Genomic DNA, 18,868 nt, shown 5'->3' with positions numbered 1-18,868 from the left:
TCTTTCTTCCTTAAGGCTTGCTTTATTAAAACCCTCTGGGGACTGGGAAGGTGGCTAGTGGTAGAGCGCTTGCCTTGCATGCCTGAGGCCCTGGGTTCGATTGCTCAGCACCACATAAGTAAAAAGAAAAAAGCCAGAAGTGGTGCTGTGGTAGAGTGCTAGCCTTGAGCTGAAGAGCTGAGGGACAGCACCCAGACCCAGAATTCAGGCCCCACGACTAGACCCAAAAAATAATATAAACTGAATAACAACAACAACAGTAATAATAACAGGAATAACAATAGTAATAACAATAGCAACAACCACAGTAGTAATAATAGTAACAATAACAGCAATGACAGTAACAATAACAACAGTAACAATAACAATAATAACAACAATAGCAATAATAGCAACAATAACAACAACAGTAATAATAGCAATAACAGTAATAATAACAGCAGTAATAATAGTGTTAATAATAGCAACAACAACAATAATAGTCACAACAAGAGTAATAATAATAACAATAACAACCATAAAAGTAATAACAGTAGTAATAAGAGTAACAATAACAACAACAATAACAGTAATAATAGCAAGAACAATAGAAATAATAGCAACAACAACAATAACAGTAATAGCAATAGTAATAATAACAGTAATAACAATAGTAATAACAACAGTAATAATAACAATAGTAAAACAATAACAGTAATACTAGTACTAATATAGTAATAACAATAGTAACAACCACAGGCATAATAATAGTAACAATAACCGTAACAACAGTAACAATAACAGTAATAACAACAGTAATAACAATAGTGACAACAGTGATAGTAACAATAACAACAGTAATAATAATACTAACAAGAGCAATAACAATAGTAACACCAGTAACAATAACAACAACAATAATAACAGTAAAAACAACAGTAAAAACAATACTAATGATAACAGTAACAACTGTAATAACAATAGTTTTAATAATAGTAATAACAATAGCAACTACCCCAGTAGTAATAACAGTAACAATAACAACAATAACAATAATAGTAATAGTAATAACAACAGTAACAATAACAGTAATAATAACAGTAACAATAACAGTAATAATAATAGTAATAACAACAGTAAAAACAATAGTAATGACAACAGTAATAATAACAGTAACAATAGTAATAACAATAGTATCAATAATAGTAATAACAACAGTAACAACAATAGTAATAATCGTAACAATAACAGTAACAATAACGGTAACAACAGTAATAATAACAGTAATAATAGAAATAATAGTAATAACAACAGAAATAACAACAGTAATAACAACAGCAATAATAATAGTAACTAATAGTAATAACAGTAATAACAACAGTAACAATAGTAACAACAAGAGTAATAATAACAGTAATAACAATAATACTAATAATAGTAACAATAGCAACAATAGTAATAATAGAACTAACAGTGATAATAACAGTAATAACAACAGCATTAATAATAGTATTAATAATAGCAACAACAACAATAACAGTAACAACAACAATAGTAATAATAGAATTAATGGTAATAACAACACTAATAATAGTATTAATAATAGTAATAACAATAGTAATAACAGTAACAATAGGAACAACCACAGTAGTAACAGTAGTAATAACAACAATCATAATAGAAATAAGAGTAATAATAATAGCAATAACAGTAATAACAATAATAGCAACAGTAACAATAACAATAGTGATAATAGAAATAATAGTAATAACAACAGTAATAATAGTAAATAAAAATAGTATTAACAACAATAACAGAAATAATAGCAAGAACAATAGGAATAATAGTAACAATAACAACAAGAATAGTAATAATAGAAATAACAGTAATAACAAAAGTAATAACAATAGCAATAATAATAGTAAGAACAATAGTGACAACAACAATAGTAACAATAACAGTAACAACAACAACAACAACAGTAATAACAGTAATAAAAACAACAACAATAACAGTAATAGTAACAAGAACAACAATAGCAATAATAGAAATAACAGTAATATCAATAGCAATGTTAAGAGTAATAATAGCAATAACAATAGCAACGACCACAGTAGTAATAATAGTAACAATAATATCAATAATATCAATAATATCAATCATACAAATAATAGTACTAACAACAGTAATAACAATAGTAATAATACTACTAATAGTGGTAACAATAACAACTATAACAATAATAACAGTGATAACAATAATAATCTTAACAACAATAACAGTAACAATAACAATAGTGACAACAGTAATAGCAAAAAGAACAATGGTAATAATGAAATAACAGTAATAACAACAGTAATGATAATACTAATAACAATAGTAATAATAATAGTAACAATAGTATCAAAAACAACAATAGCAATACTAATAACAGCAATAACTATAGCAATGCCAATAACAATAATAGAAGTAATAATAGTAATAATAACAGTAATAACAGTACCAAGAGTAATAATAGTAAAACTGAGAGTAATAATAACAATAATGGCAATAATCGTAACAACAATGTAGACATAGGAGTAGGAACTATGTTCATAACCAAAACAATAGGAGTAATAACAATAGTAACAACAATAACAGTAAGAGTAATAAAAATAGTAACAATAGTAACAATAATAATAATAGTAATAATAGTAAAAACAATAGCAACGACAATAACAGTAACAGTAATAACAATATTAATAACAATAGTAACAACAGCAATAACAGTAACAACAACAACAATAGTAATAATACCAATAAGCATCATAGGAAAAATAGGAAGAGGAATAGGAAGTCAGGTGCCTGGTATCCAAGGAAACCACCAGGAAACCAGAAGTGGCACCATCTTGGTATCTCTATGGCTCCCAGGGGCCCAAGGCCCCACCCCAGGGACAGGAAACTCCATGAGGAAACTCTGAGCTCCACCAGCAAACCGGAAGTGGGGCCATCTTGGTCTCTGGGGCTCAGGGTCACTCAGGGGTCCAGAGAACCCAGGGTGCTGAATTCAAGAACCAAGAGAGCCTGCCCCCCTTCCCTACCCCCACCCCAATAACAAACAAGAGTGGATGGATGGATGGATGGATTGGGTTGATGGATGGGTTGATGGAGGGATGGATGGATGGGTGGATGGATGGATGGATGGATGGATGGGTGGATGGATGGATGGATGCATGCATGGATGGATGGGTGGATGGATGCATGGATGGATGGGTGGATGGATGCATGGATGGATGGGTGGATGGGTGGATGGATGGATGGATGGGTAGATGGATGGGTGGATGGATGGATGAATGGATGGATGGGTGGATGGATGAGTGGATGGATCGGTGGCTGGCTGGGGAGATGGATGGATGGATGGATGGATGGATGGATGGATGGATGGATGGATGGATGGATGGATGGATGGATGGATGGGTGGGTGGATGGGTGGATGGGTGGATGGGTGGATGGGTGGGTGGATGGACGGGTGGATGGGTAGATGGATGGATGGATGGAAGGATGGATGGGTGGGTGGATGGATGGATGGATGGATTGACAGACAGATGGATGGATGGATGGGTAGATGGATGCATGGATGGATGGGTGGATGGATGGATGGATGGATGGATGGGTGCATGGGTGGATGGATGGGTGGATGGATGGATGGATGGGTGGGTGGATGCATGCATTGATGGATGCGTGGATGGATGGATGGGTGGATGGAAGGATGGATGGGAGGGTGGATGGATGGATGGATGGGTGGACAGATGGATGGATGGATGGGTGTATGGATGCATGCATTGGTGGATGGATGCATGGATGGATGGGTGGATGGGTGGGTGGATGGATGGATGGATGGGTGGATGGATGGGTGGGTGGATGCATGGATGGATGGGTGGATGGGTGGGTGGATGGATGAATGGATGCGTGGGCGAATGGAAGGATGGATGGATGGATGGATGGATGGATGGATGGATGGACGGATGGATGGATTGGTGGATGGATGGGTGGGTGGATGGATGGATGGATTGATGCGTGGGCAGATGTAAGGATGGATGGATGGATGGATGGATGGATGGATTGGTGGATGGATGGATGTGTAGATAGAAGGGTGCATGGATGGGTGGATGGATGGATGGATAGATGGATGGATGGATGCATGCATGGATGGATGGATGGGTGGATGGAAGGATGGATGGGTGGGTGGATGGATGCATGGATGGGTGGATGGATGGCTGGTTAGACGGATGGGTGGATGGGTGGATGGATGTGTGGATGGATGCATGGATGGATGGGTAGATGGATGGGTGGATGGATGTGTGGATGGATGGGTGGTTGGGTGGATGGATGGGTGGATGGATGGATGGGTGGGTGGATGGGTGGATGGATGGATGGATGGGTGGGTGGATGGATGGGCGCATGGATGGATGGATGGAATGGTATTATTTTTGTTGTTACTGTTATTGTTCTTGTTACTATTGTTATTACTATTATGGTTATTGCTGTTGTTGGAATTGTAATTGTTAATACTTATTGTTATTGTTCTTATTGTTTGTTGTTAATGTTATTGTTATTATGACTATTATTACTGTGATTGCTGTTATTACTGCTATTATTATTATTGCTGTTATTGCTCTTACTTTTATGATTACTGTTATGGTTATTATTATTGTTACTATTGTTACTGTCATGGTGATTGATGTTGTCTTTGTTCTTATCACTATTGTTTTGCTGTTATTGTGATTCTTGCTGTAATTGTTATTATTGTTACTGTTATTGTTATTATTGCTATTGTTACAGTTATTGTTACTGTTATCATTATCGATGTTATTGAACTTATTATTGTTATTGTTATAGTTATTGTTATTATGGCTACTATTACTCTGGTTATTGCTATTATTGCTTCTATTGTTATTGTTACTCTTATTAATGTCATTGTTATTGTTATTTGGTTGTTATAATGGCTATTATTGTTATTGTTATTGCTATGATTGCTGTGATTGTTGTTGCTCCCATTGTTACTGTTCTTGTTATGGATGATGTGTGATTGTTATTCTTACAGTTATGATCGCTGTTATTGTTACTCATACTATGATTGTTGTTATTATTGCTATTGTTATTCATGTCATTGTTGTTGTTAATACTGTTATTGCTCTTATTCTCACCTTGACCCAGTTGATTCCCAGCCTTCAGCCCCACCCTGGCCTTGAAGAGCAAGAGACTAAGCTATTCTCAGCACAGCCTGATATTTTTAGACCCAAGGCTGATCACCCACCATCTGCAGCACCAGAGGACACAAAACCAAATGGAACAAATCCCACAGGCAGAGGGGGAGAGGAGGGGCCTGGGCAGGATATAACAGCCATCCATCCACCCACCCATCCATCACCCATCCACCCACCCATCCATCCATCCACCCATCCACCCACCCATCCATCCACCCATCCACCCACCCATCCACCCATCCATCCACCCATCCATCCAATCATCCACCCATCCATCCAATCATCCACCCATCCATCCACCCACCCATCCATCCATCCATCCATCCACCCATCCATCCACCCATCCATCAACTCATTAATCCACCCATCCACCCATCCATCACCCATCCATCCATTCACCCATGCATCCATCCACCCATCCACCCACCCCTCCATCCATCCATTCATCCATCCATCCATCAACCCATCCACCCATCCATCAATCCATCCACCCATCTACCCATCACCCACCCATCGGTCCCCCATCCACCGTCCACCCATCCACCCATCCATCCACCCATCCATCCATCCACCCACCCATCCACCCATCCATGTATCCATCCGTCCACCCATCCACCGGTCCACCCATCCACCCATCCATCCACCCATCCATCCATCAACCCACCCATCCACCCATCCATCTATCCATCCGTCCACCCATCCACCAGTCCACCCATCCACCCATCCATCCACCCATCCATCCATCCACCCACCCATCCACCCATCCATCCATCCATCCACCCATCCATCCATCCACCCATCCATCCACCCATCCACCCATCCATCCCCATCCATCCACCCATGCATTTACCCATCCATCCATCCATCCATCCACTCGTGACTCAGTGAGGCACTTCCTGTGTTCATTCCCTTTATTTCCAGAGGTCAGGGAGGCCCTGGGATGGGTCAGGTCTTGGCCTTGTGTCCAGTGTCCTTCTGTCTGTCTGTCTGTCCGTCCGCAGGTCAGTTGAAGGCGGGCAGGCTGAAGAGCTCGGGTTGTATGTCACCCAAGGAGGGCAGCAGCAGGGTGGCCCCGGCCGTTGAGTTCGGGGTCGAGCTGGACGCTGGGCACCATGACCACCTGCATCCCCTCTGCCTGGGCGACCGCCATGCCGTGGGGCGTGTCCTCCAGCACCAGGCACTGCAGGGTCAGAGGGCGAGAGAGACACGCGGAGTGAGAGGTCGGCCGGGGGGTGGGCCGGGTGCCCAGTGTTGGAGGGAAGGAAGGGGGGAAGGAAGGAAGGAAAGAAGGAAGGAGGGAAGGAGGGAAGGAAGGAAGGAGGGAAGGAAGGAAGGATGAAAAGGAAGGATGGAGGGAAGGAACAAGAAGGAAGGAGGGAAGGAAGGAAGGAAGGAGGGAAGGAAAGAAGGATGGAGGGAAAGAAGGAAGGAGGGAGGGAAGGAGGGAAAGAAGGAGGGAAGGAGGGAAAGAAGGAGGGAAGGAGGGAGGGAAGGAAGGAGGGAAGGAAGGAGGGAGGGAAAGAAGGAGGGAGGGAAGGAAGGAAGGAGTGAAGGAAGGAAGGAAGGAGGGAAGGAAGGAGGGAAGGAAGGAGGGAAGGTGACCGTCGAGCCACGGCGTGCCTACTGGCATGTTCTGTGTGTGATTTCGAGGCCTCCCCCACCCAGGGCCTGGTGTGGGCCAGGTGAGCACTGTGCCAAGGAGTCTCCCTCCCTGTTCCCCTGGGGCTGTCTGTCCATCCGTCTCTCCATCCGTCCATCCGTCTGTGTGATTGTGTGTCTGTCCGTGTCTCTCTGTCTGTCTCTGTGTGTCTGTCTGTCCCTATATCTGTCTGTCTGTGTCTCTGTGGTCGGTCTGTCTGGTCTGTTCTGTGTATCTGTCTGTCTGGACTCTTATGTCTGTCTGTCTGTCTCTGTATGTGTGTCTGTCTGTGTCTGGCCAAGTGTCTCTGTGTCTGTCTATCTGTGTGTGTCTGTCTCTGTATCCGTCTGTCTGTCTATATGCCTATTTGTGTGTCTCTGTAGTCTGTCTGTCTGTGTGTCTGTCTGTGTATGTATGTCTATCTCTCTGTCTGTCTATCGGTGTGTGTCTGTCTGTCCGTGTCTCTGTGCTCTGTCTGTCTGTCTGTCTGCCTGGTCTGTGTATCTGTGCGTCTGTCTGTGTCTATCTGTCTGTCTGTGTGTCTATCAGTGTGTCTGTCTGTGTCTCTGTGGTCTGTCTGGTAGGTCTGTGAATCTGTGTGTCTGTCCCGTCTCTTGTGTCTGTCTGTCTGTCTATCTGTCTGGTCTCTGTGTCTGTGTGTCTGTGTGTCTATCTCTCTGTCAGTGTGTCTGTCTGTCTATTGGAGTGTGACTGTCTGTCCGTGTCTCTGTGGTCTGTCTGTCTGTCTGTCTATGAGTCTGTCTCTGTGTCTGTGTCTCTATCTGGTTTGTCTGCCTGTCGGTCTGTGTGTCTATCTGCCTGTCTGTCTGTCTGCATGTCTGTCTGGTTTGTCCATGTGTCTATCTGTGTCTCTGTGTCCGTCTCTGCATCTATCTGTGTGTTTCTGTGTCTGGCTGTCTGTCTGTCTGGTCTGTGTATCTGTGTATCCGTCCATGTCTGTCTGTATGTGTGTCTCTCTGTGTGTGGTGTGTGTCTCTCTGTGTGTGGTCCATGCAGTGGACCCGAGGCCCGAGGCCTCGGTTTACCTGGTTGACGGGGGGGGGGGGATGAGGAGAGAACCTGCGGGTGCAGGCCAGGAAGATGTCCGGAGAACCTGTGGGCGCAGGCCAGGAAGATGTCCGGGGCGGGCTTGCTGGCCTTGACCTCGGGGTCATCACCCAGCACCACGTGGTGAAAGGCACTGAACAGCTCCCGGTGTGCGCTGGTCTTCGCCTGGTAGGACTCAGTCCCTGAGCTGGTGGCCAGGGCAAAGAGGATGCTGTGCTTCTGTATGTGGAGGATCAACTTCTCTGCACCTGGAGATAGAGAGACAGGAGGAGAAGAACTTAGGTCTTTGGTGGCCTAGGGGGGAAATCCACAAATCCATCCATCCACCCATCCATCCATCCATCTACCCATCCACCCATCCATCCACCCATCCATCTATCTATCCATCCATCCATCCACCCACCCATCCATCCACCCATCCATATATCTATCCATCCATTCATCCATCCATCCATCCATCCACCCATCCACCGATCCATCCACCCATCCATCAATCCATCAATCCATCAATCAATCCATCTACCCAGCCAGCCACCCATCCATCCACCCATCCATCCAGCTACCCATCCATCCATCCATCCATCCATCCATCTACTCATCCATCCACCCACCCACCCATCATCCATCCATCTATCCAGCAAGCCACCCATCCATCCATTCATCCATCCACCCATCCATCCATTCATCCATTCATCCATCCACCCACCCATCCACTCATCTATCCATCCATCCATCCATCCATCCATCCATCCATTGACCCATCCATCAACCCATCCATCCACCCATCCACCCACCCATCCATCCATCAATTCATCCATCCACCCATCCATCCACCATCCATCCATCCATCCATCCACCCATCCATCCATCCACCCACCCATCCATCCATCCATCCATTCATCCACCCATCCATCCATCCATCCATCATCATCATCATCATCATCATCATCATCATCATCATCATCATCATCATCATCATCATCATGGTGACCCTGGAAGGATGTGAACTCCGGGCATCATCATCATCATCATCATGGTGACCCAGGGCATTTCCCAGGGCGACCGGCCGGGCCACATGCACGCACACGCACGCACACACGTGTATGAGCAGATGACATCTTGTCCCGAGCACTGGGCAGCGAGTCCTAGATAGGGTGGTGGAGACGGCACCGCGTTCTAGAAGGTTCTGAATCCAACGGTCATGGCAGATGGACCGGTGAAGTCTAGGATGTACACACAGACAGACAGACAGACAGACAGACAGACAGACAGACACACACACATACACACACACACACACACACACACACACACACACACACACACACACACACACACACACACACACACACACACACACACACACACACAACGGCCCGGGGAAAGGAGATGGTTCTAGAAAGTTTGTCCCTTTTCAGAGTTCTTCACCCAGACAGACAGACTGACAGATGGATAGATGGATGGATAGACAGATGGGTGGATGGATGGACAGACAGACAGAGAGATGGATGGACAGATGGGCGGAAGGATGGACAGACAGACAGACTGATACATGGATAGACGGATAGACAGATGGGTGGATGGATGGACAGACAGACAGACTGATAGCTAGCTAGCTGGATGGATTGATGGACAGACAGACAGACTGATACCTAGATAGATGGATGGATGGATGGACAGACAGACTGAAAGATGGATAGATAAGACGGATAGACAGATGGGTGGATGGATGGACAGACAGACAGACTGATAGATGGGTAGATGGATGGATGGACAGACTGACAGATGGATAGATGGATAGACAGATGGGCAGATGGATGGACAGACAGATAGATGGATAGACAGGCAGACTGACAGATGGATAGATGGATAGACAAATGGGTGGATGGATGGACAGACAGACAGATGGATAGATGGATAATAGATGGATAGATGGATGGATGGACAGACAGACAGATTGACAGATGGACAGATGGATGGATAGACAGATGGACAGAAGGATGGACAGACAGGCTGGTAGGTGGATAGACAGACAGACGGATGGATAGATGATAGATAGATACACAGATAAGATACATGAATAGATGGATAGATGGATGGATGGTTGGACAGACAGAGAGATGTATAGATAGACACACAGACAGACAGATAGGTGGATAGATATAGTAGATAGATAGATAGACATGTGGATAGACAGATGGATGGATGGATCCATGAATGGACAGACAGACAGAGAGTAAGTAGATAGACAGACACCTGGATAGACAGAGGGATGGATGCATAGATGGACAGACAGACAGATAGACGGATGGGTGGATGGGTGGATAGATGGGTGGATAGAAGGGTGGATGGATGGATGGGGGATGGGTGGGTGGATGGGTGGATGGATGGGTGGGTGGATGGATGTTGATTGAATATGGATGGGATTAACATTTACACACTTGAGTGACTTGGACCCAAGTCCTGATACAATATGGGTGGGATTAACGTTTGCACACTTCAGTGAGTTGGACCCAAGTCCTCATCTGGATGGAGGAGAGACGGAAGGGATTAACATTTGCACAATTGAGTGACGGACCCAACTCATCTCCATGGAGGAAGGAGGGAAGGGATTAACATTTGCACACTTGAATGAGTTGGACCCAAGTCCTGCTGTTGATGGAATATAGAAGGGATTAACATTTGCACAGTTGAGTGACTTGGACCCAAGTGTTCATCTCAATGGAGGATGGATGGATGGGTGGATGGATGGATGGATGGGTGGGTGGATGGATGAGTGGATGGATGGGAGGGTGGATGGATGGATGGATGGGTGGATGGATGGATGGGTGGATAGATGGGTGGATGGGTGGATGGATGGATGGATGGATAGATGGGTGGATGGGTGGATGGATGGATGGGTGGATAGATGGATGGGTGGATGGATGGATAGGTGGACGGATGGGTGGATGGATGGATGGGTGGATCAGAGGGTGGATGGGTGGATGGATGGATGGATGGATGGATGGGTGAATAGATGGGTGGATGGATAGGTGGATGGGTGGGTGGATGGATGGGTGGATGGATGTTGATTAAATATGAGTGGGATTAACATTTTCACACTTGAGTGACTTGGAACCAAGTCCTGACCTCAATGGAGTAGGTCAAGCTCTGTCTCTGTCTCTGTCTGTCTGTCTGTGTCTTCTTCTGTCTGTGTCTGTCTTTGTCTCCTCTGTCAGTCTGTCTGTTGGTCTGCGTGTCTCTACCTGTCCATGTCTGTGTCTGTCTGTCTTTGTCTCTCTGTCTCTGTCTGTCTCCTCTGTCAGTCTGTCTGTGTCTCGTTCTCTCTTTCTTTGTCTGTCTGTCTGTGTCTGTCAGTCTACTTCTGTCTCTGTCTTTCTGTCTGTCTGTCTCGTCTGTGTCTGCCTGTTGGTCTGCCTGTCCATGTCTGTCTCACTGTCTGTCTGTCTCTGTCTCATTCTGTCTTTGTCTGTCTCGGTCTGTCTGTCTGTCATCAGTCTACTTCTGACTTCTGTGTCTGTCTGTCTCTTTGTCTCTCTGTTTCTGTCTCCTGTGTTTGTCTGGGTCTCGTTCTGTCTTTCTTTGTCTGCCTGTGTCAGTATCTGTCTGTCTGTGTGTCTGTCTGTCTGTGTCTCTCTGTTATTCTCTGTCTTTCGTGTCTGTCTGTCATTCTCTGTGTCTGTCTGTCTTTCTCTGTGTCTGTGTCTGTCTCTGCCTATGTCTGTCTGTCCATCTGTCTGTGTCTCTCTCTGTGTCCATCTGTGTGTCTGTCTCTGTCTGTCTTTGTCCCAGTGTCTGTCTGTCTTGCTCTATGTCTGTCCGTCTCTGTCTGTCGGCCTGTGTCTGTCTCTCTCTGTCATTCCCTGTCTGGCTCTGCCTCTGTCTGTCTGTCTCTCTGTCTGTCATTCTGTGTCTGTCTGTCTATGCCTGCCCATGTCTCTGTCTTCTCTGTGTCTGTCTGTGTCCATCTATCTGTCTGTGTCTCTCTGTGTCCATCTGTGTGTCTGTCTCTGTCCCAGTGTCTGTCTGACTCTGTTTCACTGTCCCTGTGTCTGTCAGTCTGTCTCTGGGAACCGCGCATGCTTGTTGCAGGGCAGCGCAGCCCAATCCCGCGCATGCGCAGATCCGTACCTCGCAGAGCCCGGGGAGCACACGCATGCGTGTTCCTGCTCGGCGGGGGGGGGAGGGACGGGGCGTGCTGGCTCATGCATGCGCGGTACAGCGCGGAGGACCTCCCCCCCCAGGTGGCACGCATGCGCAGTACCAACCAGACCAACCGAGGGAATCCCACGCATGCACGCACCACACGCTCGGCCCGGACGGTGCCGGACGACTCAACCAGTGCGCATGCGCAATGCGGACGGAACCTCGATCCTCCGGAGTCCCCTAGGCACCTCCCGGCGGACTCACGCTGTGCGCATGCGCAACTCGACCCTCCAGGGTCCGCTCTGCGACTCCCTGCCGATTCAACCTGTGCGCATGCGCCGTGGGTCCACACGCGGGAGGGCAGTGGGAACAAGCAGCCAAGGGACGCGCATGCGCAGCGGCGCTCCGCCGGGAGCGCTAGGCCCCTCCCTGCTGACGAACCCTGTGTGCATGCGCATTGGCGCAGGCTGGCTCAGCCCCTCCCAGCTGCCTAACCCTGTGGGTAAGCGCAATGGCGCTCCGCCAGGCCGGCTCAGCCTGTCCCCGCTGAAGAACACTCTGCGCATGCGCAATGGCTCTCCGCTGGGAGCGTTCGGCCCCTTCCCCGCTAACCCTATGTGCATACGCAGTGGCGCTCCGCCGAGAGCGCGAGCATGCGCGCCCGCGTCTTGGCGCCGGCTGATGACATCGATGCGACGGCGCCGGCGGCCGCGCCCGGAAATGCAGCCGTGGCGGGGCCGCGGAGCGTCGCCGCCGCCGCCACCATGGCCACCACTATGCCGTCCGGATCCGGAAGCGGAAGCGGAAGCGCGCAGGAACCCCGAGGACGCCGACCCGGGCGGCCCCCGGGTCACCGTCGGTGCGTGGAGGCCTCCAGGACGAGGCGCCTTTAAGAGGCGGGGACGCTGGAGGGCGTGGCTTTCTGATGGGCGTGGCGTCGCGGTGGGCGTGGCCTGCAGGGCGTGGAGCTGACAGGAGAGTCAGTGGGGGGCGTGGCCTGGAACAGAGGCCATTGGGCCGCTGGGGTTTGGGGGCGTGGCCTGGAAAGACGCCATTGGGCGCCTGGACGTAATGCCATTGGTCGGCTGGGCTGGGGGGCGTGGCTTGGAAGTAAGGCCATTGGGCCGCTGGGCCTAGGGGGCATGGCCTGGCAGGAACTAGGCTATTGAGGGTCCTGGCTTTGGGGGTATGGCTTGGAAGTAAGGCCATTGGGCAGCTGGTCCTGGAGGGGCGTGGCCTGGCAACAGTGATGCTATTGTGTAGTCTGGCTTTGAGGGCGTGGCCTGGGTGTGCTGCCATTGGATGGCTGGCCTGGGGGGCGTGGCCTGGCAGGAACCAGGCCGTTGGGTGCCCTGGCTTTGGGGACTTAGCACCCACCACCTCCCCATGGTGACTCAGGGACTGAGCACCCAGCACCTCTCCATGGTGACCCAGGGCAGGGACTGAGCACCCAGCACCTCCCCATGGTGACCCAAAGTGGGGACTCAGCACCCAGCACCTCACCATAGTGACTCAGGATGGGGACTGAGCACCCAGCACCTCCCTAAGGTGCGCCAGATCCAGCAGTAAGCACCCAGCACCTCCCCATGGTGACCCAGAATGGGGACTGAGCACCCAGCACCTCCCCATGATGACCCAGGATGGGCAATAAGCCCCCACTACCTGCCCATGGTGACCCAGGACCAAGACTAAGCACCCAGCACCTCCCCATGGTGACCTAGGGCCAGGACTAAGCACCCAGCACCTCCCCATGGTAACCCAGGATGGGGAATAAGCACCCAGCAACTCCCCATGGTGACCCAGGGCCAGGTCTAAGCACCCAGCACCTCCCCATGGTGACCCAGGGCCAGGACTAAGTACCCAGCACCTCCCCATGATGACTCAGGGGAGGGACTGAGCACCCAGCACCTCCCCATGATTACCCAGGGACTGAGCACCCAGCACCTCCCCATGGTGACCCAATGTGGGGACTAAGCACCCAGCACCTTCCCATAGTGACTCAGGATGGGGACTGAGCACCCAGCACCTCCCCATAGTGATTCAGGATGGGGACTGAGCACCTAGCACCTCCCTATGGTGCCCCAGATCCAGGAGTAAGTACCCAGCACTTCCCCATGGTGACCAAGGGCAGGGACTAAGCACCCAGCACCTCCCCATGGTGACCCAGGACCAGGACTAAGCACCCATCACCTCCCCATGGTGACCCAGGGCCAGGACTAAGCACCCAGCATTATCCCATGATGACCCAGGGCTGGGACTAAGCACCTAGCACTATCCCAGGGTGACCCGGGGCCAGGACTAAGCACCCAGCACCTCCCCATGGTGACCCAGAGTGGGGACTAAGCATCCAGCACCTTCCCATAGTGACTCACAATATCCCCCAAGCACCCAGCACCATCCCATAATGACCCAAGACAGGAACTAAGCACCCAGCACCTCCCCAGGATGATCCCCAAGCACCCAGCACCACCCCATAGTAACCCAGGGCTGGGACTAAGCACCCAACACCTCATCATAGTGACCTAGGATGATTCCCAAGCACCCAGCACCATCCCATGACAACCCAGGGCTGGGACTAAGCAACCAGCACCTCCTCAGAGTAACCCAGGACCAGGACTAAGCACCCAGCACCATCCTATGATGACCCAGGGCTGGGACTAAGCACCCAGCACCTCCCCATGGTGACCCAGGGGAGGTACTGAGAACCTAGCACCATCCCATGATGACCCAGGACAGGGACTAAGCAACCAGCACCTCCTCAGAGTAACCCAGAACTGGAACTAAGCACCCAGCACCACCACCTGGGGAACAAGGACTGAGCCTAAGCATTCAGCACCTCTCCATGGAGACCGAGGATAGGAACTAAGCACCCAGCACCTCCCCATGGTGACCCAGGAACGGGACTTCACACCCAGCACCTCCCTACTGTTTACATGAGTCAGGTACCAAGCACCCAGCACCTGCCTATTACTAACTCAGGACAGGTACCAAGCACCCAGCACTTCCCCACAGGGACTCTGGATAATCAGCAAGCACCTAGCACCTCACGTGTGTGTCCTTTCCCTCCCCCTGACCCCATCCCAGGTTCTCCACGTGGCGCGATGACCGCTGGTTGTACAGGATGATGGACTATGTGCCTGGTGGCCAACTCCTCAGCTACCTGCGCGCCCACCAAGATCCTGTGCGCACTGGCCTACCTGCAGGTGAGCGGACCAGCAATGATGGGGGCCGCCCATCCATCCATCCATCCATCCATCCACCCATCCATCCACCCATCGATCCTTCATCCATCCACCCACCCATCCATCCATCCACTCATCCATCCATCCACCCATCCACCCATCCACTCATCCAGCCACCCATCCACCTATCCATCCATCCACCCATCCATCCACTCATCCACCCATCCATCCATCCACCCATCCATCCATCCATCCATCCACCCACCCATCCATCCACCCATCCATCCACCATCCATCCATCCAGAAAGTTCCAGAAAGTTCTCCCAAGGTTCCAGAAGGTCCCAGAAAGCTCCAGGTTTCAGAATAACTCAGCACATTCCCCAGGCAGGTGATCCCTCCACCCAGACACACCCCAACCCTCCCACCCCCCTTCCTTGGCCCAGGAATGATTTTGGGGGGGAGGGGGGGAGGGAAGGAGGGTATTGATGATATTGGTATTGGTGTTGGTATTGATACTGATCCTCTCATGGTCTATTGATGATAGGTTTTCCCAGGGGATCTGTTTGATCTAAGGACTTGAGACGCTTCCAGGACAACCCATGGAAGGTTCTAGAAAGAAGCCAGGGCTGGGGCTGGTTTCTATTTCCTCCCCACCCCCCCCATTCTCCCCAACATCTGGGACCCAGTTGCGTTCATCCCTTGGGATTCTCCTCCATGGGAGAAGTTGAGGATGGATGATGACATCACCCCTTCCCATGATCCTTTGCGGTGACTGGTCCAGGGTCCCTTGACTATTCTTGTTGTTGTTGTTGTTGTTGTTGATTTATTATGATGATTAGCTCATGTGCATGGTCTTGTCTTTCCCTTCCCCCCGCCCCAACCAAGCTTCTAGAAGCTTCTGGAACAAATTGCTGATGGATTTCCTGTGTGTGTGTCAGACTCAACCAGAACCCAGCCAATGGCTTCCTCTTCTCAACGCCTGGAAATCTGCCCAACACTTCCTGGAAGGGGGGAGGGGGAGGGGGAATGGAGGAAATGAATAATGAATGAATGAATTCCCTCCTTCCTTCCCTCCTTCCAATCCTTCCTTCCCTCCATCCTTTCTTCCTTCCTTCCCTCCTTCCTTCCTTCCTTCCTTCCTTCCCTCCTTCCTTCCTTCCTTCCTTCCTTCCTTCCTTCCCTCCTTCCTTCCTTCCTTCCTTCCTTCCTTCCTTCCTTCCTTCCTTCCTTCCTCCTTCCTTCCTCCTTCCTTCCCTTCTTCCTTCCTTCCCTCCTTCCTTCCTTCCTTCCTTCCCTCCTTCCCTCCTTCCTTTCTTCATTCCTTCCCTCCTTCCTTCCTTCCTTCCTTCGTTCCCTCCACTCCTTCCTTCCTTCCTTCCCTCCTTCCTTTATTCCCTCCACTTCTTCCCTCCTTCCTTCCTTCCTTCCCTCCTTCTCTCCTTCCTTCTTATGTCTTTCTGTCTGTCTCTGTGAGTCTCTGTATTTCTGTCTCTGTCTGTCTCTGTGTCTCTTTCTGTTTTGCAGTCTGTTTGTCTGTCACTCTGTCTCTGTCCATTTGTCTCTATGTCTCTGTGTGTCTGTCTCTGTATCTGTCTGTCTGTCTCTGTCTGTCTGTCTCTGCCTCTGTTCATCTGTCTGTCTGGCTAGCTATGTCTGTCTCTGTCTCTTTCTGTCTCTGTCTGTCTGTCTGTCTGTCTGTCTCTGACTCCATTTTTCTGTCTGTTTCTGTTTGTGTCTGTTCATCTGTCTCTGTGTGTCTGTCTGTCTGTCTCTGTGTTTCTCTGTATTTTTCTGTGTCTGTCTCTGTCTGTTCGTCTGTCGGTCTCTCTGTGTGTCTGTCTGTCTTCATCTGTCTGTCTCTGTGTGTCTCAATCTCTATCTGTCTCTGTCCGTTTGTCTCTCTGTCTATGTCTCACTCTGTATTTGTCTCTGTCTGTCTGTCCATCCGTCTGTCTGTCTCTGACTCCTTTTTTCTCTTTTACCGTTTCTCTGTCTCTATGGTTCTGTCTGTACGTCTGTCTGTCCCTGTCTGACTCTGTGTCTCTCTGTGTCTGTCCATTTGTCTGTCTCTCTGTCTGCCTCTGTCTGTCAATTTGTCTGTCCATCTGTCTCTGTCTGTTTCTCTGTCTATTTCTCTGTCTGTCTGTCTGTCTGTCTGTCTCTGTTCATCTGTCTCTCTGTGTCTGTCTGTCTGTCTATCTCTATTTCTGTCTGTCTCTATTTCTCTTTGTGACTTTCTGTCTGTTTCTCCGTCGGTCTGTTTATCTCTGTGTCTGTCTGTCTGTCTCTATGTCCATTTGTGTCTTTGTCTGTGTCTGTCTGTCTCTGGTTATCTGTCTGTGTCTGTCTGTCTCTCTGTCCATTTGTCTGTCTCTGTCTGTGTCTGTCTGTCTGTCTCTTTCTGGGTCTGTCTGTCTGTCTCTGACTCCATTTTTCTGTGTTTGTGTCTGTGTCTCTGTCTGTTTGTCCCTGTATCTGTGTGTTTGTCTGTCTGTCTCTGTCTTTCTCTATCTGTGTGTCATTCTCTCTCTGTGTCTGACTGTCTCTGTTCATCTGTCTCTCTGTGTTTCTCTCTATATATTTGTCTCTGTCTCTTTGTCTATCTGTCTGTCCCTGTCTGTGTGTCTCTCGGTCTCTATTTGTCTCTTTGTCTATCTCTATGTCCATGTCTGTCTCTGTATGTCTGTCTCTGTTCATCTGTCTCTCTGTGTCTGTCTGTCTGTATCTCTCTGCCTATCGCTCTGTGTCTATTTTTCTGTTTCTGTCTGTGTGTCTGTCCGTGTTCATCTACCTCTCTGTGTGTCTGTCTGTCTCTTGTGTTTCTCTGTATTTGTCTCTGTCTCTCTGTGTCCATCTGTCTGTCTATGTCTGTGAGTCTGTCTGTCTGTGTTCATCTGTCTCTCTGTCTGTTTGTCTCTGTCTCTGTCTGTCCATCTGTCATTCTCTGTGTCCGTCTGTCTCTGTATCTGTTTGTCTCTATCTGTGTCTGTCTGTCTCTGTGTCTGTCTCTCTGTCCATGTCTGTCTCTGTTCATCTCTCTCTCTCTGTCTCTGTGTCTGTCTGTCTCTGTCTCTGTCTCTGTCTCTCTGTCTCTCTCTGTCTATCTGTGTGTCTGTCTGTGTGTCTGTCTCTGACTCCATTCCTCTGTCTTTCTGGCTGCGTTTCCTCTCTGTCTGTCTGTCTGTCTATCCCCCCTCCTCCCCCGCCCCCCCACACCCCCTCTTTCTCAGCTCTGTGCCCCCCAGCCCACAGGTCCGGCCTTTTCCCCTTCCTCTCCCCTCCTCCTCCTCCTCCTCCTCCTCCTCCTCTTCCTCCTCCTTCTCCTCTTCCTCCTCCTCCTCTCTCTTTCCTTCCAGAACTTTCTCTTCGGCCATTTCTCCCTCCCCCTCCCCAGCATCCCCCCCTTCCCCGCCTGGCCTGGTGGGGGGATTCATGGTCTCCCCATCCCCCTCTCATCGACCCCCACCCCCTCTTTTTCTTCCCTGATTCCCCTCCCTCCTTTTCCCACTGACACCCCCCCCTCAGCCCAGGCTGTGTGGGGCGGAGCTGAGGCTCAGGCCGCAGCATGGCGGGGTGGGGACATCTGGGCCTGGGCGGATAAAAGAGGA

The 18,868-nt window shown here is 49.2% G+C and overlaps 2 long non-coding RNA genes across 3 annotated transcripts; one reads left to right on the top strand and one right to left on the bottom strand.

Moving 5' to 3' along the window:
- Nucleotides 1–6,119: 6,119 nt before the first annotated feature.
- LOC138807873 (uncharacterized) lies at nt 6,120–12,397 on the bottom strand. 2 transcript variants are annotated; one of them, XR_011366320.1, is made up of 3 exons: nt 12,236–12,397; nt 7,911–8,180; nt 6,120–6,405 (listed from the first exon to the last, which is right to left on the bottom strand). It is a non-coding gene; the product is annotated as an uncharacterized lncRNA (long non-coding RNA). The 2 variants fall into 2 exon arrangements; XR_011366319.1 differs by having other exon boundaries at nt 7,945–8,180.
- A 409-nt stretch (nt 12,398–12,806) lies between these two features.
- On the top strand, nt 12,807–15,906 carry LOC138807870 (uncharacterized). Its single transcript, XR_011366316.1, has 3 exons — nt 12,807–12,937; nt 15,163–15,281; nt 15,805–15,906. It is a non-coding gene; the product is annotated as an uncharacterized lncRNA (long non-coding RNA).
- The last annotated feature ends 2,962 nt before the right edge of the window (nt 15,907–18,868 follow it).

Source organism: Dipodomys merriami, unplaced genomic scaffold, assembly GCF_024711535.1.
Source record: "Dipodomys merriami isolate MVZ:Mamm:240054 unplaced genomic scaffold, mDipMer1.0.p SCAF_439, whole genome shotgun sequence".
NCBI lineage: Eukaryota > Metazoa > Chordata > Mammalia > Rodentia > Heteromyidae > Dipodomys > Dipodomys merriami.
The sequence above is the reverse complement of the archived record's forward strand: the minus strand, read 5'-3'. Positions and strand labels throughout refer to the sequence as shown.